This window comes from Chelonus insularis, unplaced genomic scaffold (assembly GCF_013357705.1).
Source record: "Chelonus insularis isolate UGA/USDA-ARS -01 unplaced genomic scaffold, ASM1335770v1 contig_334_pilon, whole genome shotgun sequence".
Classification (NCBI taxonomy): domain Eukaryota; kingdom Metazoa; phylum Arthropoda; class Insecta; order Hymenoptera; family Braconidae; genus Chelonus; species Chelonus insularis.
Genome location: NW_023276502.1, coordinates 313,608 through 340,096, shown reverse-complemented (window position 1 = coordinate 340,096; position 26,489 = coordinate 313,608). Strand labels below are relative to the sequence as shown.

The 26,489-nt window shown below is 29.5% G+C and overlaps 1 protein-coding gene across 4 annotated transcripts in view; it reads left to right on the top strand.

Annotated features, from left to right (window-relative positions):
* zfh2 (Zn finger homeodomain 2) overlaps nucleotides 1–26,489 on the top strand; it is a 204,684-nt gene that overhangs the window by 11,602 nt on the left and 166,593 nt on the right. For 2 of the 4 annotated variants that reach the window (XM_035082033.1, XM_035082032.1), the window contains exon 2: nucleotides 3,247–3,288. The gene's annotated coding sequence lies outside the window, so the exon portion shown is untranslated. Of the gene's footprint in view, nucleotides 1–3,246; nucleotides 3,289–19,999; nucleotides 20,148–26,489 lie in introns of those variants that run through there. The other 2 variants (XM_035082035.1, XM_035082036.1) reach the window with 1 other exon arrangement.

Below are 26,489 nucleotides of genomic sequence, written 5' to 3'. Positions count from 1 at the left end.
AATGGACAAACTGTGAAGAAGAGAACGAGTAAAAAAAGCCACCCAACTGTTCATCCCCTTAGGCGATGTAAACGTGAACGCGAGAAAGAGAGTCCCGGTGGTAACAACATAAGAGGGTTGTGAAGCCATTCGCGGGCCGATTGTTTCCAACAGGTTTGTGATCCTTTGTTTCAGTTTGTTCTCATGCGCGTAGAAACTGGCCACTGCATCAACCCCGAAACGGTTGAACAATGACCTCAAACCGTTAGCTTTTTACGTTAGAATTACTATTATATTTATAAGATATATCTTACCGTTAATACCTCGGTGTGGTGTCAACTTATCTCTGCATATAAAATACTCATTGCATTCATTATCTTATTCGACCAATCAGATTTGCACTACGGTGACAATGTCGACATCTTTTTTATTCTATGTCTTTAAGCTCTGAATCGGTTTTAATTTAATTTTGCTATGATATAATGAGTTATAGTGAAAAGGAGGATTAAAGATGTGAACAGACTTAATTCATTCATGGATAAGTGAAACATTTTTTAATGATTATAAATTATTATTAGGATTATTTATAAAAAAAAATATTTTTCTTTATTCAACTTTATATTGAAAAATAATCAATAATTCTAATGATTAAACTACTTACAATACCTAATTTAAATAATTTTTTTTTCAATAAAAATTAACTAAATAATTGAACAATAGATTGAAAGAATAAAAAATGTTCAATTATTAATTTATTTTTAATCCAATAAAATTTATTAATAATGATGATTAAAACTTTCTAAAAGAATAGATTATTCTTTAAAGAAAAATTAATATTTAAAAATAAATTAGTAAAAATCACTGCAACTACACAATGTTTACTAATTCGTTTTCTAGAAAGTAGAAAAAGAAATTATTTTTATTATTTGATTTCAAATCGATTGCTTTTCATCATTTAACAGTCTCTATAACACTTTCCATCCTAATTTCCATATTGATAAAAATCGGAAGTCTGTTGATTAATTAAAAATTTATTGATTCATTCAATTATGTAAATATTGGGAAGTGAGAAGAATATTTTAAAAATTTCAATAAACAATGACAAGATAAAAAATGATTTTAAAAAATATTTTTTATCAGTATTAATGTTAGCTTAGCTTTAAAGAGGTGAAATCAACCCCAACAAAAATCAAACGGCTTCCAACTCCGCACGATAGTAAATTCATCCACAAATTAAACAAACACCTTATTGACGCGTTGATCCTGTGTTTTCTAACTACATAACCCAACTTGGGTTCACTATTAGAAACCGAAGTAAAGATAAAGTTAGAGGTAAGAAAAGGAATCAAATGGAACATATATGTGTGTGTGTGAATAATGTATATATACACGGCAAAAGAAGATAAAGACAGACGTGAATTCCTAAACGAAGAAGAAGAGAGTGTGGGGGAGAGTAAAATGACCCAACTACATCAAACACAGTGTAGGGTTTTAGCAAGACTTAACGAATATTGCCGTCGATATCCACTGAAGCTCTCCCTCGTCGTTTCAACTCCCGGAGGGTCTTCTTTTGTCTTTCGCGAGTCACGTGACTTTTCACCCTCTGGATTTTTCTCTGTCATCGAATTAATTTTAATCCTGTGATGTATCCACTTCTCTGTGATCACTTAGTTCGTCTCAAATGTTTCTACCACATTGCTTAATTATTCATTCGATTTATTAATTGCTTTACTTGACGCCTATTTTTCTTTACTAACACAATCACAAATATTATTCAATCATTTTTTTTTTTTCAACTTATTAACAATTTGTTCTACAATTCAGATTTATTTACAACAAAAGTCAAACAAATTTTACTAAGCTGTTTGTTTAATATTTTTTATATTTATTTGTTGACAGTTTGTTCTCAAGAAAAAAAATCTGTTTTTATAAAACACTCATTAATTTCTTTGTTAAGACTCTTGAAAGAAAAACTTCCAATCCACAACCGAGTATTTTATTTTTTCTAAAAAGTTTTATTTGTTAAAAAGAAAATTTAATTACACAAAGTGCATTATAAATAATTTAATTGGTGGATAAACATTGCGGATGATATTTAAGAGCTTTACTTTGCGGATGACACCCTATATAGTCGACTATCCTCGGCTAGGAATAATCGGGCGACAGGTCAGATAAATTAATGCAGGTAATGAAGACTGAGCTCCGCGTCTGATTAAACAAACACAAGGAAACACAAATGGGCTTTGCGTGTATCCGTGGGTAAGTGGACACCAGTGGTGGATATATAAAAGTGAGAAGAAGAGAAGACAAGATAAACGTGATAGAGAAAGAAAAAATGAAAGTGAGAACGTGAGATGTTCTGTAATTCGCTTCTCTTGTGGTGCACAACACATACACACTTTTATTTTTTTTATATTTATTGTCTCATAATTAACTCAAAATTAACTTTATTGTAACGACACATACGAAAATGTTTTATGGGTGCAATATATTTTCATTATTTATTATTAAACCACTCTAATGAACTAAACAATATTTAATGAAGGTGAATAGTTAGTAAATTCATTAAGGAGGCTTTAAGAAATATCTAGACCTTAATTAAAAATATTTATTTCATCCCTAACAATAAATTTATACAATATTTTTAAACAATTCAATCCTTGGAATCAAATCTCCCAGTAATTATAATTTAAATAAATTTATTTATTATCTAATTAATTATGAATCGCAAGAAATATTTGATTATTTTAATCAAATAAATTTATCTAGTGTTTATTGATTCAATTTGATTAATTTTGTTCTGAAAAAAAAATTTTTTTTTGTAAAAAAATGATTTTCTTATTCAATGAAAGCATTTTTCTTGAATGGACTGTCATTGTTGGAGATTGAAAAAAAAGAGGAAAAGTATAAAAATGAAATAAAGATTATCCAAGAAGTCACCGTGGCATCTAAGTTGCAAGGACGTTCAAGTTTAACTGAAAATAAAAATTTCTGGTAGACAACTAATTATAGAATGGCTCCAATGTGGCGCAACTTGTCATCGTTGAAATTACTGATGTTACACCCACATGCATATTTCAGTAAACTTTAGCCAGCTGCAGCATGATACGTATGATTATTACTACTACAATGCTCAGCTGAAATTAATTCCACCGCTATTTAATTAATGATTAGTTATTAAAAATATTCGCCATCAGTAGTCAATAATATTATTTCATATTGCCCATGGTGATTTAATAATCTAATATCAATACTTATCTGTTTCAGAATTGTCATGAAAAACGTCAGGCATAAGAGTTCATCAAAACGGTGAGTTTTTAAAAAAATTTATCTAACAGTTGGGAAAAATCCTGAGAAATTAGATCGCCTGTGCTGTAATGCGCAGTAGAGATTTTTTCACGGTTAATGGACAAAGAGAAAGATGAGAAAGAATTATAGAGAAAATCGAATAGTGCCTGAAGCGACTTGAAATCACTCAAGAATGGCCGTTACTTTATTTTTGTTCAACGTTTACAACGTCTCGTCCACTCGCGTGGCATCTTTGCTGGCATTTCGATGCATAATAAACGACCAGTTAGCTGTAGATACCCCGACTCACACCTTTTGGTGCCTCGACATCATGCCCTCACTCACACACTCAATTCTCCACTCTTCGACGCCCTCGCATCCCTTGCCTATTTTTTTTATTCCTTTTTTATTATATTTTTTTTCGTTCAACTATGGCACTTCTCATTCTTCGTTTCGTATTTCTATATATATATACCCATGCCACCCACCTGTTTATGATTCCTTTTCTTAGTGATAACCAATTCTTGTGGGGATTTTTTTTTATTTAGCACCTTTTAAGTCTAAATATTATTCAAAAATTTTTATTGATCGGGAATAAATATTTTTACAACTCAAATCATTAATCAAATTCCTAACAATTGGTATGAAACTGTAAATATCAACCTCATAAAATTAATTCTTTATTTAAAATCATAATACAAAAATTTTTTTTTTGAATAAAATTAGTGTTGTAAAAAATTTTCAATTTATGGAATATTTTTTAATAAATTTAATTGCGACTTCATTTGTGGTAGTAATTTACTAGATAGTCCATCAAACTGAAAAATCATTATGATGATTAAACCGGCCATTAAAGCGATAAAAATGATTTAATAGCGAAAAAAATCGGTAAATGGTCTCATATGGTGTACACCCGCGCGATTATTTGGGTCGCGGAATGCGACATGATAATGGATACGATGAGAAAGGTGGTTTGAATTCGGCCGACTGGGCGTATGAATGGTAACCGTTTAGCGCAATTATTGACGCATTGTCTACGGCACAATGCAGTAGAGCGAAATTGGCATGCAAAAATCGGATGCGATCCCATTGTCGCGTATTGTTCGTTGTCCTAACAGGACCTGCTGCAGTTTCCGTGCTTTCGAATATTTCCCCTTCTGTCGCTTTATAGCAATAGCGAGTATACAGTACACACACTTCGTCTCACCTCGCTTATCACCATCTCCATAAATTTACTCACATACGATTGGGCCGATCACTGATGCAAACGTCCCGTTGCAATTTTCGACCTATGCGTTATTTTGTATTTTTACCAAAGAACTCACGACTAACTGAGCTTTTCGATCGTTTGGGGTTTTGTGTATGGCCATGTGGAGGTTGAGAATTCAATTAGAGAACCGTTGAAATTATTTTTGGTTGGTAATTATTGACAATCAGCATTGAAAATGGATGAACAATCATTTTTTGTAATGTGGCTTTTAAGTTTGCATATGTTCGATGCAAAAATAGCAAGGTGGTGCAAAATGGAGTCGTAATAAAAAAAATAAGGTCCAATAAACGCTCGATAATTTTTTTATACTCAATTTTATTCAAAAATGAGTCAATTTTTTGAAGCCATAAAAAATTATAAGATAAAATAACCCTATTGATGTTATCTTATTATTTTATATTTTTAAATTAAATAATAATTTATTATTTTAAATATCATGTGACAACCTTTCATTTCATCCGAACTATTGCACTAAGTGTAGGCCAAAAAGTTGATAACATATTCTGAAAAAAATTGAATTAATAACAAATTGTTATTTAAAAAATTTTGCAATAAAAAATATAAAATAAGGTTATGAAAAGACTGCATAAAATGTATTCATTCTGAATAATTTTCAAAAAACTGTCCATAAAAATGGGAAACGGTATTGTTGATCTGAGCATTTTTCGCTCTCCAACAATGGCCAGAATACAAAGCAATAATTTGTAAAAAAATATCTGCATACCATATGATTATGACATCAAACAATAAGCTAAATCTTGCACATGTCCTAACTTGTCTCGTGTACTCTTATTCTTGAGTCATAAAAGAATCACAGCCCTAGTATCAAGAAAACAATTCCCAAAACCTCAAGATGTGTTCTGTTTAATAATTATTAGAGCCATCACGTGTTGTTGAAGTGAAGAAAAAAAATAATACAGGTGAAATAAAACAAAATAACAAAGATGAAATATATATATCCTTCTTTTTATCCTCGCACGAGACTTTTTGTGGGCTCAGATTGGTGGCTATTATTATGAAGAAAATTGGGCCTTAATTGTGGCTGCAGTAATGAGTCGAGGTTGTACTACTCTAATGCATCGTCGTGCCAAACCACACCATCAACAGACTCCGTGTGTCTTAAAATGCCGCTTCTTGTGGTGAGTTTATGTAACGGGTGTTCGGTACATCTGACACGCCAGATGACTCGGAAGTTACGGGGTCTGGCATCTTTCGACTTCCGTTTACTTGTCTACGCAAACTTTCTCTGAAATTCGTGCCATTTTTTTCGCATTAATGCAATATATCCATTGACTTTTATTCATATCATTAACATCTTAACTAAAGACTGATACACCAGCCTACATCTCCACAGGAAACATCTTACTCCAAAACGTCCAAAATTACCGATTATTGCTATTCATCATATTTTTCGTGTTTGCTGAAATTTTTTGTTCTCATTCTTTTGACTTTTTCGAGACTGATCGTCGCTCCTTTCCAATTTATAGCTCCAAGAAGCTCCCAAAGAGACCGAGAGGGTACATATAAGATGTAGCCTTATTCACATAACACTGAGAGACTAGTCTACTCCTAATTGCGCAGTAATTACCTATAGTATCCAATTAGCTTGGATCGTTTGGGTTGTGATTTTTAGACTAGCCCCAGGACTCAAACATTCCCTGTGCTCTTGTCTCGCCTCTAGGTAAAAGTCTAACGCAAAAGCAACAAAATTGTTTTATCGCTGAGATCTAGCATGCAGATGAACTGGTAAATCATGGTAGCTGGATAATTAAAATTGTTCCATTTATAATTAATGCTAATTTCTGATGTTCTATCCTAACAAGGTAACCAAACTGTTGATAACATTATTTTGTATAGAATTGTGTTGATTAAATTTACTTTTAGGAACACTTTTTGATAGAATTCTAAAAATGTTTAATCAGGAAAATCTAAGAAATCTTTTTTGACTGGAAAACATTTAATTGGAATTCTTTTAGAAAAAGTTTTTATTGATAAATATGAGCTTCTTTGGACTTTTCTGGAAGATAAATGAGACTCTGGATGATGTATTTCAATTAATGTATCAAAATATCTATCATTTTGAAGCTGATTAATAAATGAGCTTGGAGCTTTGATGGCTAAAAGAAATTTTAATTAAAAATGTTTGCATAAAAAATAAAATAAAATTCTGGTTTATTGTTGGTCATTGTAGGATGTAGCTTAGCAATGACTTGTTTCATTAAAATGATAATTTTGACAGCAGTTCAATTCATGAGCAAATAATTGTAGAGAATATTTGTATAAAAAATATGATACAGCAAGTAAGATTTCAAAGAGAATTATAAGCAAAAAAATTGAATGCTGTTAAATTTCCAAGTAAGCTGAATAAAAACGAGAATGAATCTGAAAATAAGTATAAGAATATGAATACATTGAACATCTAGAGGGGTAGAGTATGTTTAAAAGGGAAATTTGCTGAATCAGGATAATCTATCATTAGTAAACAAAACATTAGAAAGAAAAATGCATTAAAAAGTGACTAAACCTTTAATACAACACATAAATTACATAAATTCTGGAAAAAGAGGATCGACAACTGGATGGTCAGGATGATGCACCTGGTGGCAACAAATCCAAAGACAAAATATCTTTTCTAATGCGACGAAAAATGAATAAACTATGTCCCTTATTTTTTCATGATGTTCTATAGTGTTTTTTAATGTAAATTCTTGTCATAAAAATACAACAATTAAAATAGATGATTCTCCGGCAGTTGTATTATACTTATACACATATATATATGAGATAAAGATGAAAAAAAAATTAATGACTCTTTGTCATCAGGCTGGTGGGTTACAAGAGATGGTCTCTTGCAAACGAATGTCCAAGAAATACCGGTCGTACCTTTGTTCGTCGGGGTCCTTGGTTCTTACACCAAGATTCTCTCTAGACTAGAGGAAAGAAAAAAGATAAAGAGGAGAAAAGAAAAAAGAAGAAGGTATAGCTTGGACCTGAAGGTAGATTAGCATGACAATGTGCTCACTGGCCACTCATTATGGCCGACCAATTCCCGAGTGGCATCTTTTGCTCTTGCTCCTGCTTGTCTTCCTCTCATTCTTTTACCAACTTCACCAAAATAAACTCATTTACCATCTCAAAATTTTTATCTCCCATGGAATATTCTATTTTATTGATATATTAATATTTATGTCACTTCCAGTTTTATAAATAACTATAATTATTGGAAACACTTTGAGTGTTTTGATTATTAAGTTCATTCAAGCTCTTTCATTTATTCTTCTTATTCATAACGTTTTTAATTTAATTATCCAGATGAGTGGAAGTGTACCATTCAATTAAAATCAATGATCAATATTTAAATTATTGTTCTTCATTTACTTTAACACTGAAATTCATTCAATTTCATTTCATTTACAGATTCAATTGGTTTAATTTATTTTATTAGGTGGAAGAAGTTATTATTTAGATTAACTCCACATTTTTAGTCACCTTGAATTTAAATATTATTACAAGTAATTTTTATTTAAATATAATTTTTTATATTAATTAAACTAGTGGTTTATTGATCAGAATTTATTTTAATCATCTAAGTTTTATATTTAATTAATTAATTAAATTTGGGAAGAAGTGAAATGATTTCCTTCGTATCTCTATTGATTTTCTCCTGATTTTTGTCAGTTATTTGTAAGACTTCTTTTATTAGATTAATTCAGTCCTATAATAGTTATAAATTAATTTAGTCTATTAAGCATATTTTTAATTAAATAAACTGACACTGGTACTCGAATTACATTTCCTTATGTCTCAACAAAGTAAAGGAAATGGAAAATGATTGTTTATTAATTCTCTTGAAAATTATTAAGCAAATTTATGACTATTTTCAATGGAATGGTATAAAAAAAGGTGAATGAATGGATGTTGTTTTTAATTAAAGTGAAAAAAAGACAGTGAAAAGAGTGAATATTTATTGAGTTTAGTGCCTGGAAATGGTGTCTTTGACTTTGGAATGATGTCGTTTAGTTAATATCAACCGATTTCCCCTTAAACCTAGGATTTATTTGGTGTGTTATTCTCTTTTTCACTATTACACTTTTTAGTCTGTCTCTTTTCTTTTTTCCATCTTAACTCTCCCGCCCTTTTACCGTGCACCCACTATTCTTACGGCTTTTCTTCCCGTGAATGAATGCCAAAGATGGATCGTCTCCCTCATCTTTATAGCTTGAAACGGTATTGTTACTAGAATTCGTACGATTTCTTCGAATTCACGCATTTTACCGGCTCATGGGAGACGCACAATGACGCACTCTTAACATATATATATATATATATATATATACATACATACTAAAGGACAAGAGAATAAGATCGAAAAAGAGAAAGAAACGAAGCAGACTTAAGCCACTCGTTTCATTCGTTGTGTGATCGATCGTTTTTCTTCTTCTCGGCGATTTACTTCAACTTGTTAACGAAGTTCGTTAAAAAATTTTCTTATAAGGGCTCAATTTTTATGTTTATTCTTCCATCAGTTCCACATGAAAGCATTTTTTTTCATCATGGAAATATTGACTATAACAAGCTGCCATTAATTAATTCAAAACTCTAACAAAAGCGTCTTTTTCCTCATACTTGTACGAATAAACTCCATATACTCTTCTTGTAATTTACAATTATAATCATTATTATATTTTTCATCTTCAATAATCCTCGTTAAAAATACAATAAATACTATAAAAACTTACAGAAATGAATTAATAAAAGGATTCTTAAATAATTATTATCATAATAATCATTTTTTGTTGGCTTTGAGGCAATTTAATGATTACTTCAAAGTCTTGGTAATTTCTCCTTCAATATAAAAATACTTCAATGTGGCAGTCATTGAATAAATTAAGACGAAAAAATGCTACAAAAAATTATTAAATCATTTGAATGTTTTGAAGAAGTTGTTGAAGATTACTAATTAGTATACAATATTTATTTTTATGATTTTTAAACAAGTATTTTGAGGTTATAAAAAATAATTGCAATAGTCAATAATCTTTACGGTCTTTATTAATAAATAAAAAATTATTAAATAAAATTTCTGATGAACTCCAAAATTAAAAAGTTGGATTTTTTTTTTGATTTCGATTTAAAAGCAAAAATTCATTGCGAATGGAATTGATCCCAGCTTTTATTAAATCCCAGCTCAAAAATTCCTCAAACTAACAATTTTTATCAATCTCTTATATTCTTTCTCCAACAGTATGTATAAAATATTGATAAAAGAAGTATTTATCCCAATACTTTTATTCAAATTCCCTAACAAAGTAAATCATTAGACCGAAAAGTTCTCTTTCCCTCAAAAAAAACAATTTTTTTTTCAATAGAAATCCATTCGCTAAATATTAAAATATCAAGCGGTGTACATATCCTCGTATATGTATAGAAAATTCTGAGGAAAAATCCCCAACTAATCGTAGGAGCACGACAATGTGCTTTTTACCTGATGGACGATCCCTTTTTGCCAAACCGTGAGAAATAGCGTTGCTCATCGTTGCACCGGCTAAAACGGGGGTGAGAAGAAAGAGAAAAAAGGAAAAGCATGGAGGTGGTACACTGAAGAGACTACCAGCACGAAGGATATCCAGCTCTAGGGAATTAACTAGTCTAAGAAAAAGACAGGAATATGGAAGAAGAAAGTGCAATGAGGTCTTTATATTAGTCAAAGAGGCTCCTTTTTACCTTTCTACTCCATTCTACTCTATTCTCTTGGATGTTCGTTCGCGCATGCACCATTGATACGTTTATTTTTGGGATTCAACATCGTGGTATTTCCAAGAAAATCAAAATAAGGTAGTATGTATTATACTTTATATACATGGTCATTAGAAGATAGCTATTGATGCTTCTTTATTGGAAATCGTAAAATTCCTCAAGACAAAGTACCATACACCCAAGTCTCTGCCAGGTGATCCTTCTTATTCATGACATCTATAAAAATCTTAACTTACGGTCTGCTTAAAAAAAATACATGCTTCAGTTAATCAATTATGTATAGAGATTTTAGTTGATTTTTAGATTTAGATTTTTCACTCAAAAGAAATAAAGGTTGGTATTATTATTATTTCCTCAATAATTTATCTAAAAGAATAATAAAAAAATTATTGACCAACAGGAAATATATTTTTTTTTATTATTTAACATCGTTATACTGATGAATGAAATATAATAAAATGCATTTTTATTTCAAATAATTCTCGGATTTTTAATCATAAATTATTTCATAGATACAATAATAAACATGTTTTTCCATCTGAAGATGAGCTTAGTGAGTACTTAAGCCAGAAAGTGATTAAAAAATACCAGGAAGAATTAAATGATTTAATTTCATTTGAATATTATTTCAAGTGATAATTTTTTTTCTCTTCTTCTTCAATGTGAATAATAAAATTCTGTGAATGTTCTTCCGGTTATTTCTGACCAGGTGGATGACCGCCCTAATATACCAAGTAGGGTGAATCTACCCCTGTTTAAAGTAACGCAAGACCCCAGGGCGTGTGAAAACATGTCATACTCTTTTGTCTTGGCATTTCCCAGAGCCAACAGCTCTTCTTCTTCTTCTTTCTCTTGACCAACTACGGTGTTACAGTTAGACAGTTCGGAGTATAACCCCTGCACTCTGTACTCTGATGACCCTTGTCGACGTTGCATTTCCACGAATCGTGGTAACCACCTTGAATGTAGAACACTCAGGCCATTTGAAATGAAAAAGAATAGGAAATAACTTCTTACAAAACTGTAATATATAAAAGGGAAAAAAGAATGCTGGAAAACTGCCGAAAACGAATGTAACAAAACATTGTCGGAATAAACTCAAAGGTATAAAACAGGTATTTTAACTCTGAAAACTCTTTATGTGACAGATGAAAAAATAAAAAGGAAATAAAAAATAAAGGAGAACGGAACAAGTATTAAAAAATACTAAGATTCTGTTTCTCTTTCGATTTTATGTAATTTTTTTTCATGGTGTTTTATTTATTTTTATTTCCTCTTTCTATCAGATGGAAGAATATTCTAAAAATATGAATATTAAGGAAGGAAGTAATTAAAAATGCAATGAAAAAAGTATATTGTATGAAAATGTTTGTTTTTGATAAGTGTTGAATACATAAAAGTTTATGAGAAAAATGAGAGTATTGTAATATTACGAATTTTTGTCCTTTCTTATATTTCATTTCTCTTTCTCTCATGTACAATAAAACGGGTATCGTAATCGACCGTAAAAAAGCTAGGGTGCTACCGAATTCGTTAATCTCGTTTCGTTCGCCTCTCCCGAGAGACCATAAGGACAACTATAACTGCACGCTGTAGCTGGTGGTTTTCGATCCATAGAAAGTTCCACAGTGACAATGAGTTCATTGTCTTCTCTTCTTCTCTATTATATAGGTAGACAAGACAATAATTCATTTATAATGAATTTTGCATAATTTATTTTAGCATTAAAATTTTCCAATTTTTTTCTTTTCTTTTGGGAATATAAAAGACAGGTCATTAATAAGATTTTTTGATTCAGGGACTTTTTGTGGTATAAACAATCCATTAATCTTTTAAAACAAAAACTTTTAATCAATGATGCTTCTTTTAATTGTAATCAACACCTGACACTTAGATATTTTCTTTTTAATTTTTCTAAAATTTTGATCAATATTTTTTTATTGACAACAAATCTGACTTAATGAGTTAATTATTTATTTATTAAAAATTTAAAAATTATTTTTACTTTAATTTAATTAATAAATAGTTGTTAGAACATTAACGTTGATGATCAGAATGGAATTAAATGTTAATAAAATACTGGATTATTTTTTTATTTAATAATAATTTTTATTAATAAAAAAAACTAAAATATAAATCCTGGACATTTTTTTAGATTAAACTAAAAGTATTTATTAACCAACTAAATGTGTATTGTTATCAAAATTGTCTTTACCACTATCACCAAACCCGGATCAGAATTGTAATCCACAACCTGTTCTTCATCTTCCCCTCAACCACTCCTAACCATTGAAGTCAACTTTTTTGCAACTTCACATACTCGAAAAAAAGAAGAAGAATCTCCATTCTTTCATTCTTCATGAAATTTTCTCCTCCGCATACATCGCGTTTATTTTTATTAATTTATTTATTATTATGTTTTTTTGATATACTGAGGACAAGAGGGAATTTTTGAACGATAAATACACGTTAGTTATAACTCAATATATAGTTATATATAAGTATATGTGGAGTAAGAAATAAGAGGCGCGGATTGTACAGAGGGAGGGCGAAGGAGGAAACAGAGAGAAGGAGGTATACCGGGCAAAAATGTTCAAGATCGACCTCGAGGGCAGAGAGGAGAACATTAAAAGGGAGAAGACATTAAGAACCGCCACAGATCTTGTATAAGAATCCAGGAGAGGGATCTTGCATGCTCTTCGTCTGACGCTTCAGAGTTGGCGACGAAAAAGGACAGAAGTTGTGGGGCATAACGGATAAACAAGAGGATACATACGACAAAGATAAAGAAGGAAGGTGAAGAGAAAGGGCCAAGAGAAGCTCACGTATAAAACAGGACCTCATAATTCCTTATAATGTCCTCTTCTCTGCGGATACCTAGCATACACCCTCAGTTCCTGCATGCGCGCTCTTTTCGCAGGACATTGCCAACTCTTAGAGATAGTCGCTGGTCCTCCGGACGTGTCGAAAAGAGAAAAAGAGTCTCCTTCGTTCCACCTTTATATATATTTTTTTATCCATATGTACATATATACATGCACCATAACACCAAGAGTATATACTCTCAGAGGCTTTTGCTTCGATGAGAGGAGCAGACTTTACGTACTGCACCCTCACCACGTTATATTCGACAAGTACGTGGGCATGCTCCTCCTTCTACCTTACTTCTTCAAGTCTCCAGCTCCGTTGCGAGCTGTATAAGAGAGTTAATCTTGATATAATGGCCACGACTGTCGCAAGGGCTATATACCTATATACAAGACAATAGTCCGAGATATATCGTTAGCTTCGTCCTCTCTCGCACGTTGAATAAGCCCTAGCTCTCGCACCATTAGAAGGCGGGACTCTTTATTTCCCTCGCGGGGTGTCGGACGAGATCTGCACACGCGAGAGTCCAAGCAATACCACCAACATTTTCAATGTCCACAGATTTTACAAACTCTATATTTTGTCCTTCTACGCCTGCTGCTTTCTTGGAAACCTTTTGCTTTACATCCTGATAAAAGAATTTTTTTCGATCAATTTGTTGATTTATTTTATTCCAATGCTATCTTTTTAATAATATCTTCAACCATATTCCTTGTTTTTTTTGAGGGAGAATAGTAATTAGTTATAGTGAAGATAATTTTTTTTTTGGCAAAAAAGGGCTTTGTCTCAATCAATTTGCATGTCTCTAATTTATGAAATAGCAAGCAAAGCTTTGTAATAAAAGGGAAAAAAAGTTATAAATCAAATTTAAAAAGTACTAAATTACGTAATTTTCACTAAGTAATTTCACAAAATGTATAACAATTGCATTTAAGACGATATCAGACTACAAAGTAAGCTTTTGGCTACCTAAATAAATAATTGAGAGTGCATGTAATGTAATGAATGTGTGGAGAATGAATGTAGTTCATCATCTGGCTAGTACTTGGATTTTCGCAGTCGATTATGCTATTATTACTAGTCTACGATATTTTTAATGCTACCGTGGTTTAATCTTTCACAAAAAATCTTCAAATTATACTACATTTAAATAAATTAAAATTCTTCTAACTTTATAAAACATTTAATTAAAAGAAATTTTTTTTGCTTTTCTCTTCTACTTATTTGTTAATCATTTTAAATTTAATAGTGATTAAATGTCTATTATATTTTATTAATAAAGAATAAATTATTTAGATGAAAAATATTTAAATAAAATTATAATGAAAGTCATTTAAATATGAACAATAAAGTAACGCCTTTACCATTGGCTCTTTTTTGTCTCTGATCAATTTATTATCATCAAGAATTTTTTTTTTAGCATTCAATCCTTAAAAATAGTAAATTTACAGCAAGCACTTAATGATGATCAACGAAGCGAAGAATCATATAACAACATATACTACTTCGCAACCAGAATGCTCCAAGTTGCTTCTCTATATACATTTATCTTTTTCTCTCCTGATCTCACTTACACTTTACTTGGCGACTTTTTTTCTTCATGTTTCTCACCCTGCCGCAGTAGACTCCCCCGCAGAATCATAATCTGATCTCGTGTATTAAGGATCGCCTCTTACTCACTCGCCTTTATTCCCTTAACCACCCCACTTATTCTCGATGCCCCTATTTTTTATTATGCAAATCAGAAGCGAGGAGAAGAGTGTACGTGCCTGGAGGTGGGATATTGCTTCGTCTCTAAACGCTTTATATGTAATCTCGGTATGCCCGTAAGTTGATTCTACAGTTTCTTCTCAATATACACCGATATTTTGTGCACTTATTTTATGAACTACAGAATTTACCCGTAATTAACTCTTTTTGATACTGCATGACATTTCTTCTTCAATAAAATATTAATAATCCATAAACAACCTTTTTTTAAATTTATTCTTTTTATTATTTACATTTTTAAATATTATTTAAAACTTATAACTAATAAAAATTGAATTAAAAAACAGAATAATTATTTTTTGAGCAATCATGAATACAATTTTTATTTGAAAAATAGTAATTATCAATAATTATGTAAAGAAAAACTGAAAATGACACTTTTAATTATTAATTAATTAATTATTGATTTAAAAAAATTAATAGAAGATTTTTTATGTTATACAGTTGTTCTTCAATTAAAAAATTATAATTCTTTTTTAGCCTTGTTTTTACTCATTTTGGAAATTAATTGTGCCAAAATTAAGAAATTTATTTCTTGTAAAAATTGTTAATTTTCTCCCAACAATGTAAATTATTTATGTAAGTATTATTTATTTGCTAAAATCTCTTGAAGAAAATTAAACTAAACCTGCATGCAATCTATTTATTTAGACGTATTTATTTTTAAAACACAATTGTTAAATAATAAATAAGTAATTTTCATGGTCCAGAATATATTAGTGCAAGTGAATAAATAATAGTTGCAACAATAAAAGTGGTTGAGCGATAAAATTAACAGAAGGGTGAAGTTTATATGTGGAATAAGGTAGAAAAATGTGGTGTGGGAGATATACACTGGAGTTATACGTCTAAGCAGTCAGAATTAGCGTAGCAGGCACATGCTAAACATTCAATAAAGTGCTCGAAAGCCGACCGAAATAATCGTAATCATAAATAATCGAGACTAAATATATACGTCTAGCTGACTGGTTGCTGGTTTCTCGCGTACCAACTGCCGTCTTCTCAAAGTATCGTATCGTATATACGTGATGATTCTACCTCATTCATTTTACCATTTTTTTTTCTTCTTCATCGATCACTCTTCATTTACTTATGTGTGGTATTTCATTATCGTTATACTCATTATAGTCCTGCTTATTTACATTTGCGCCCTTTGCTGAATTATTAATTTCGTCATAGTTCCTAATGTCCTGGGCATTAAAAAAATTATAAATTATAATGTAGAACTAATTTCGAATTAAATATTTAAATATACGATACTTTTATATATTTAAATGCATTATAAAGTCTAAATAATGTATTGTATCTTCTCTAAATTTGGTAGCAATTAGCTTTAATAGTTATTTTGAATAAATTGTTTGTAAAACATGCTGAAATTTATTCTTATTGATAGATAAATATTATTAACATATTTAAATTGCCGGAAATTTGAGGCTAATTTTCGAGAAATTTTTATTTTTATAACACTACTTGTAAAAAATATTAAATTGTTTCAAATGAACTCATAGAGACTCGCAAATTGAACACATTAAGTAACTAAACTTTGCAATTCTTTCATTTAATAGCAACAAAAAACAAAATGAAGTAGCTTTTTTTAACTCCAAAATGACGAGCTTTTTATAAAGAGTTTAAACTATAAAATAATTATTTTAAAAATAACTGACTTGTAATTGAATACGTAATGAAATGAATTTATTCGCTAGATCATCATCTTTGATAATATCAGAGTATGTGATACTCTTTGTCTTGAAGCAAGTAGTATTTTTTTAATCAAACAACAACTAGGTCAGTTCGTATTCAACAGTAATTTTTTATCTGAACCATTATTCCATTAAACGATTCATACAAATCATTGTAACAATTCTCCTAAATCATCATTGTAAGGATGTTGCTGTTAGGATCCATTTTGAATTAATTTCCGTAGTGAAATTAATGATGAGGAATATGTAAAATGTAAGGGTTTGTTTTCGTTCCTCTGTACAACACCATGATTCCGTTATCATTATCATCATCACCATCATCATCATCATCACTGTCTCTGTTGTTGTCGTTTGTAGTTGTCTCCGTCTTATTCATCCTTCTCGTTGGCCAGACACAACGGACATATGGTCGGCTGGCTCGGCCGATTAGACACATTTGCATCACAATGCCAAAGTCTGCCTACCATCGGCAACAGGGCCCCGCTTTATTACGACCACCGTGGGCTATAGTTTAAGTTTAAGCCATGTAAGGAGACTACAACCTATGCTTATACCATGATGGCACTTAACCTGGTAGTGATCGAATGTGAATATGTGACAAAAAAATTTTTTTTGCCCTCATTTTTAAGTGAATTGTTTTCCCTGGCACCCGCTGTGATACTTGTATCTATTATGCAAAGCCTAAAAGGATATTTGCACATGAAAAGTTGGGTGACATACATTTTTAATTCTTTTTTATTATTATTTAAAATTAATCTTGTTATTTAGCGATAATTTTGTTTCTTATTTAATAAAAAATTCTGATAAAATTATTACACCTTCTTTTAGTATGGTTGGATGCTTCATTTCAACATTACATCAGTGAGGAGATAAAAAATTCAACAACACACGTCCTCTCCATGTATAGAAGACGTTGGTGGAATGAAGACTAGTTTCGAGCTCTGAGTTTCTTAGCCACTGATGAGTTTAGATTAGAATTTAATTAGAGAAGTGTCGATTAATTTTTATAAAAGATTTTTAATTAATTAAACAAATCAGATACTTTTTCATTACATAAATAAATAAATAAATGAAAAATGTTAATAAATATTGATGCAATATATTTGCTGAAAAAAATTGCCAAAGAAATAAAATTTAAAAAAAAAGATAATTAAGATAACAAAGTAAAATGTATTTTTTTTTTGTTGTAGCCATTGAACAAGGTTTGCTTGAGATTTGTTCGATTATTCAAATGAAATTAGTAAAACTCGACAAATAAATTTTTTCGTCAATGATTGGTATGCTATTTAAACACGAGAGACCTTTTAGTATGTCGTCCATTAAACTTAAACATCCTTATGGCGTTTCTAAGCATGTAATCAATAAATCGCGTGAAAGGTATCTTATTACTCCAGGCGTTTTTCAATTAATACTTTGTAGAGGTATATTATTCTAACGACTTATTCAAAAACATCAGAACTAAACTTAAATAATTTTTAAAACCATTATGGAATTGTTAAACATTCTTTTCTTTACGATTAACATACATAACTTATTTTTGTGAATAGATAATTTGGGTTTAAATAACTTAAATTACACTCAAATTTCGTAATATCTATGTAGTCAATGAATGTTGAAGAAACATGAAGTATAATGATTAAAATAATTTGAGAAAATAAATTGAGTGATGACATAATTTCTTTCATTCATTAAATAAAATGAATAGTAACGAATATATTTTATAAAAATCATATGATAATCAGCTGGATCACAATAAAAAATTTAAATATTTCTTTGTAATTATTTTGAAATAATTAACTCTCTGACATGATTTTTATTCTGAATATTTAAATTTTTATTCATCATTTGCGAAATTATCATTATTAATTAAGGTGTGAGTAAAATTAGTTGCAAAAAATTTTATTTATGTGATGTCATAAAAATAGTGTCATTAATTTATGAAAATTGCAATAATGAGCATAAAATTTTCCTCACTATCATCATTAATAATTGAAATTTCATTTAAATAATGCTATAAAAATTATCCATACAAATTAAGAAAACCTATAACATCAAAAAAAAATAATAATAATAAACATTTAAATTTGTGTAAAAATTATTTTACAAAAAAAAATATTGCAGTTTATTTATTAGAAATGATTTAAATAAATTTTTAAGATAATTATTAATAAAATTCATTGAATAAATAAATAAAATGAAGCTTTTCAGACTTTACTGCTAATTTTCAAGATAATTCCAAAGCCATCATTTCTCTCGGACAAATAAAAGGTGAAAGAAAAAAGAGAGTATCAGAAATATATTATACTAGTATAGGTATAAGTATTATGTGTGTATATATACTTTACTAGACAAGACTCGCGCGTAAAAGATATCACAGGCCGTGTCGCCGTGGGAGTGAAGTGGGAAGGGATAAGATGAGCGAGAGAGAAGGTATGAGAAAGCGCGTGAAGGGGAGTGAGGTAGTTTTGCGTCTGACGCTGGATAAAACGCATGCTCTATAAGTTTATGCAAACTGCACCACGCGATTTTTACACGAGTACGTCTGATGTTGTCATTAACTATCAGTTATAAAGAGGAGTAAATGGTCAATCGTCTAGTTAACTGATTAGTTTTATATGGCAGTTTATTTTTCAACGTTATTTAAGGACTATTTTATATTCATTAGTGCTATTAACTTTTTCGATTAATCGAAATCAATTTCTTAAAAAGTAACAATAAAAGGTGATTTTGTTTTATTCATGAATGACGAAAAGTGATTAACCTTCAAAGAAATATAATTTCGTATGAAGAGGTATTATTAATTAATATTAATAATAAAAACATTGACACAAAGTTTAACACGGAGTCTTATAATGAACGTGAACTCTCTAATAATTAATTGAAACAGGAATTAATCAAGTTTAATTAATTCTATAAATATGAATAAATAAAAATAGATCAGTGGCAAAAAAATAAATCAGTGATGGCAACATTGAAATAAATATGTAAAAATGCGAAGTGAAAAAAAAAAATTAGGGTAAAATGTGATCAGATGTTTTTATCACACACAATAGCTAGAGTGAGCAGATGCTTTGATTGGTTCTGACTCAGTGGAAGTAGCGACACTCTTGACAATACAAACAAACCGACCACGTGAGTTTACTAGTTAAGTGCGCCATTTTTTACCTACTTATTTGTGTTTCAATAATCAATGCTCAATTCATTATCTATTGAGGTAGTTTTTAATTAAAAAAAAAAATAAATGTAAAATTTATTTTTGGAATCTTAGTGAATTAATCACAAGTGATTATAATACTAGTTAATGAACATTATTGATTCGAAATAAAAATTCGAGATTTCATCGTGATACTTTAAGTGAATGAATAAAAAGTTCTTCAGTGTTTAAGAACTTAAATATATTAGTATTATTATTATTATTATCATCATCGTATCATTAATAATATCTTTGAATAAATCTTAATTATACATCTGTCTATGGACTATACACACTTCTCAACAATTTAGGAGAATGTTTGGTATGTATATTGTTGGTAAATTACATTTTGGTGTCATTATAAATATACACAAAAGATTAATTAAAGGTATCTATTTTATTGAAGAATAAATCATAACAAAAGGCTTCACTGACTTTGAAAGCGTACAACGAAATTGAGTGACGTTTTAGGTCATCAATCGATATACATGTGTTCTCTATTTATTATTATCATTATACTTATTATATTCGTCGAAAAATCTAAAGGCCGATCAATGCTTTCAATTCGGTTTAATTAGTTTATATAGAATTTATTTAATAATTCTTAGCATTTCTTATTTTTAATAATTTCTTGGGTTTTATTTATCCAAAGTATATTCATTTACATATAAGTAAAAATTTATTGTTTACTTTAGATAATTTAGAGATAATTAATACATTAAAAAAATAGAGAAGTATTGAAATTTAAGTATAAAAAGCTAGGAATAATACCAGCACTGTTAGAAATAGTTTAAAATTTAAGAAAGCCATTTTTAGATTTGCTTAACTTTACAATGTCTAAATTCATACATTTTTTTAATGTTTGTAGTAACATGAATAATTTTTTTGTTCATCAATACATTGTAAGAAATAAATTGTAGTAAATGAATTGTGATACGCGTATGTTGACATTTTTTATCAAACATAAGAAGAAAAGGTTTGTAAAAGAATGAACCTGTTATGTTCACATTATTCTGATAATTTCGACGTAATAGTTTGAATATTTTGAATGAGCCGATGAATTTTGTAGTTTTTTAGATCGTAGTAAAGTCAAATAATGTAAACATATAATTCATATAATCGATATCAAAATATGATACTTAATTCTATATTAAATATATTATTCTAATTCTTTTCTCTTATTAATATTATTATTTCTCACAATATTTTAAATATTCTGTCAACGAAAAGTGCTTTGGAGTACAAAAGATCCAATGATATGAAGTGTTTTAATTATGATAATTTACAATAAAACAATGACACTAAATGTTTCTTTAGTTAACATTAATAAAAAGTTATTCAATCACTGGGAAATTTATTTATGATCAGCTGTAAATTTTTAAAATTAAATGAGAATTATTATGATTGATAAAAGAGCAGATAAAGTTGTAATAGACTATATAAATCGGTAGATGAAATTTTTATTTCAAGTTATATAACTCTTTTTTAATTTCTTTAATGCAACGCAAACGATTCAATTGTGAGTAAAACGTCTATCAAATTCACAACCATTTCACTGTGATTACTTTTCTTTTCACAAATATGTGACAATTATTATTTCTTCAAAGGGCCTCTAAACTTTTATGGTTGCTATTGAGAGTGATAAAACTGATGCGTTTATGTACCTCGACACAGCAATTAAGCCATGCTGCCAATTAATTCTGGTCAATTATGTAATTAAACACTATTCTAAGAAGGAAATAGACTAAAAAGACTACTTAAAAAAAGTATTTTGCTTTTTAGTCTAGTTCTAGTACAATTTTAGTCGCAAATACTATTACAATATTTGTATTTTTTATGCAAAAAGTATGCTCCGATTTTTAAAAAATCATTTGCATGCAAAAAGGTGTCTGCATCATGAAGTTTTAAAAAAAAAAACTTTGACCGGCCTGAGGCCGCACATTTTGCTTCATATCTTTTTAACGAAGTAAAATTCGAATATACTTCATGGAAACTAATTTGTTCTTTAAAGTATAAGGAAAATTTTGGTCACTTTACTTTTTCAAATTTCAAACTAGTTTCTGAGATATTTGATTTCAAACATTGTTAATTATGCTAACCTGCAATGGATGATTACCATGTGAGTTTATCGATATTACAGTTTACCAATCAATCAACTTATATGCACACAAACCTTCCATTTGAATTCTGCGCTTTCCTGATAATTTATGTTCAAAATCAGTATTGTTTATTTGGATTGAAAACAGGAAGAATGAAAAATATATGATGTTATATTTTGGTATAATAAATAAATGTATTATTAATTGACTTTGTGACGTATCTAATTTTTAAAAAAAAAACCCGTAAATTTATTAATTATAAGCTAGAGGAAAATAAAACTGTTAGAGTAATGAAAAAAAAAGGGACGAATAAAATGACCAGCAATTAAGAATGTTGTGAGTGTTTACAATCTAATACATATACTGGTGACGAGAGAAATGGGCAATTAGTCGAGCTGGCTATAATGAGAGTGACCAGCTTTTATTCTTTAGTTAAATTCTTTAATTTATAGCAATTATATACACAGAGAACAGTAATTACTAATTATAGTACATACAGGGTACGCTTTAAGTACCGAGTGATCACATTTTAAGATCAATTAAGCCGGTTAGTAAAATATAAAAGACAACAATTTTACACAGCAACACTACGCAAATTATTTACAAAAGCACTGAAAAATTTTTTTTTTTGTTTTTAATTAAATTATTTAATAAGATATAAGTTAATTTTATTTTTCTAATTACTTTTTCCTTCAATTTTATTTTTATTGCTGACGTTTATTACCTTTTTGATTGACTATTATTTTTTTTTAATAATAAATGAACCAGATAGAAATTAATAACAGAAAGATAGTGAGGAAAGGAGGGGGGAAAAAATACAAGAAAAGGAAAAATGAGAACAAATGAAGTAAATAAAAGAGTAGATGGCAACGCGTGAGTATTTTGCCGATTGTATTATTAATATACAAGAGATCTTATATGATTAGAAGAACGGTCAGGAATTTTCTGCGAGCGTATAATCGCGTTCTCATCAGACACCCTCACTGAATTACATTAATGATATTGATTTGGAAAAATACAATCAGCCGAGTATTTCTACTTTCCGTCGGCCCTCAACACTCATTCCCGCCGATTATTTTCGATGTATAGAACTCTATACATGTATATAAGTAACAAACGAGTAAACATGTGGCTCCCCACACACACACCTAGACACTCATCTCCTATTATCCACAGACACACAAACACACATGGGTAACGAGAAAGGAGATAGAAAAATCTAAGATATTATTACCGAGACTTTTAATGGATGGATGCGTGTTAATTAACATTTATTCATCATACCAGAGCCATAGTGAAAAAGTAGATTCATCTTTTTGTGTGGAAATAAATAGATAAAAGATGAGAGAAGGAGAGATTGAGTATTGCTAAAATGTGAAATTTTTTTTGTTTCTTATTACTTATTAATATCCGATGGAACTTGGCTCTTTTATACACTTTATACCTATCAAGCTTCCTCTATCTTCTCATTTACACACTAATATTTAGCTTCTCGACCTTACGGCGCACCCGATAGATTTATCATTTGATTTCCGTTCAAGCCACCCTCCGCTACGAATCTCTAGACCTTCTACACCACTTGGCTTCTACTCCACCTATTTTATTCCTAGTTTATAAAACGTTTCTTCGATATTTTCATTTTTAATCTCTTAATAATCCCTCCAATACCCTCTTTTAGTATTGATGAATTTTATCAACAAATCACTGCTGATGGATTTTTTTCATTAAAGTTTTTTTTTATTTATTACAGAGATTTCATACTGACTTTAATCAACAGTCGATATTAATTTTATTCTTAATTTAAATAAAATTGGCAAAAATTGAATCTTTTTATTTAAGTTTAAAAAATAGCAATACTTTTATTGATATAATTATTATTTTGTATTAATACTTAATTCCTTTATTATTATTAATTAATTAATTAATTGAAATTGGTTTAGTGAGAATTATTGCTTTAATTTAATGTTAAAAAATTGGCTAAACATAGTAGAGTGGTTAATTATTAGAAAAAAAAAATGCAAAGCAATATTCATGGACTAATTTACGGTGATTAATTAATAAAATAATCATAGCTCATGAGAATGGAAATTAATTGAATTAAATATGCATTTTAATTGGTATCTGTTGTTTATTAGTTGCATCTACTGGATCCAAGTACGCAGTAATAAATAAAAAAAACCCTAGCGTGACTCCAAGCTAAAAGAAGTATTGATAAAAATATCAAATACATATACTTAGATATACGATTTCTTTTTGCAAACTTGATTATTGGTATAATCAGATCCTCAGATAAATTTAATCAGCAGATTTTAATCAAAGATGTATACAGGCACGCGTAGTACCCTCAACTTGATGTATACACACAGATATATATTAGCTTTATCCGCACAGATTCATTTTCTTGAGTTGCTTGCGGCGACAAATAATAAGTGTACTTTTCATTTATTTTTCGCTCATTTTTTCCCAAATAGTTTTTACGACAGTGTATCCTATTTGTACAATTCAAAAACGGCATAAATGTAATGCGGAAAGAATATTCAATGAATAGTTTCAAGTGAACGGCTATGAAGAATACTCAAATTGACGTGCGACACATTGTAATAGAATGAAGATCTAATCGTGATTAGGGTTCAGAGACGTAATATATAGAATAGAAGGTAGATCTAACATTCAATACGCATTACAATCTTTCCCTTGCGGCTGACTACGATGTGTGACGGTGATATTAATTAACGTCGTGGAGATATCATCAATCCTGGAAACTTTATGAGTAGTTTATACGATCGTCGCGTAAAGACTTCTACCTGATCGTGATCGGGATTTGAAAAGTTTATTGTATCAATCCCATCTCCATGCCTTTCTCCCTTATACGATCTATAAAAAAATTATCTAAGATTTCATCTTGCGATTAATTCATTCTTTATTCAAAAATTTATTTATTTTTCTTTTCATCAAAAGTTTCATTCATTTTTTTTATTCATGATTTATTAGATGATACATACATTAATTATTATTTTCTAAACACTCGAATTTTTTGTATAGTCACCTAACATAATAAAAAAATTATCGATTGAAAACAATATATTATTATTGCGAATATATTAAATTTTTTTTCAGTATGAGGTCACTGTGAAGAGAGATGGATAAGTTGTTGTTTGGTGGATAAAAAAAATTAGAATGCATGTTGTGATGATAATAACTTATCTCTACATATGTTAAGGTAATATTCAAGTTATTAAAAAAGCTCAAGTCCTTGTGACCAAGTTTTTCCACTAGACACAGCCTCAACAGCTTATTACATCCTCAAACAACGAACCTCAAGGGGTTTATTGAATTTTTAAATTGTATATTACGCACCTCCGGGCATTTTTTCTTTTTAAATTCCCTTGTAATTGCATCAAAGTCAACCTCTATTTAAAATGTCTCTGTGAAAAAAGGGTAAATTGAAAATAGAACCACTCAAAATTTTTTTTTTTATTAAATAAAAAAAAATTAGCTAAAAATTGTGAATGGAAGAAAATTTGTTGAAAAAAAAAAGTATCAAACAATTTTTGAAAATAGTTGCTAATTTTTTCTTTATATAGATTTATCTTGATTTTTGTATTTAGTTTTATCTATTACTTTTTTTCTTCGCTCCCTGAGGTAAAAGAATAGCAGAAAGTTACCCTCGATAGTAGCTCAACAACTTGAGGGGAAAGTCCTCTAGATATGTGTCGGTGGTCAAGCATGTGGAAAAACACACAAGCTGATTGTCCATCTCTCTTGACCGGATCCGAAATCGCTTCTAATAGTTTTGGTGAGAGACCTAAAGAGAAAAAAAGGAAAACTGTGTGTTCATTACCTGATAATTTCTCTCAAAACATATATATATATATTCCTCATTTTTTTTCTTCTTTGTTTTAACAGCAATAAATGTTTTATTTTTATTAATTTTCCTCCATCAAATTGTTGATGTATTTTATCGGTTTATTATTGTCTTATCAAATTCATCCTCGAATGTCAGTTTAGTCATTTATATTACGTACGTACATGCGTGACAAGCGTGTAGTAATTGTCCGTTTTGTATTAGGGTAGTTTCCCATTTAGTATGTTACGAGTGTTGTAAGTTGAGTTTTTATTTCTTCTACGAAGTTATTTATCAAGAAATAATATTGTTGCGCTACCTATCGTGAGCATACATTTTTCAAACAACTTATTACAGTTTAGTTGAAAAATACGAAGAAAAAACTATAAAAGTGTGTTTGCTAAAAAAACATACGCTATGTTCATATATGGGTATATATTATGACTATGATCTGATTACGAGGTTAACTATGCTGTTGTTTTCAATAAATATAATCGTCTATTTTAGTAAAAACACATTTTGTAAATGTGTGTTCAAACACTCTGTTCGTTTTAATTAATTTTATTCAAATTTTTTTTAAAAATAGATAGAGTTTATTTAATTTTAAAATTGAACAATAACTCAGTGGTTGAATAATTTTTTTCTATTTTATGAACGAGTATATTAAGCCAAATCTAGAGTAAATGTATTGTCTGACCACAGTACTTATTGTGGTTTAGTC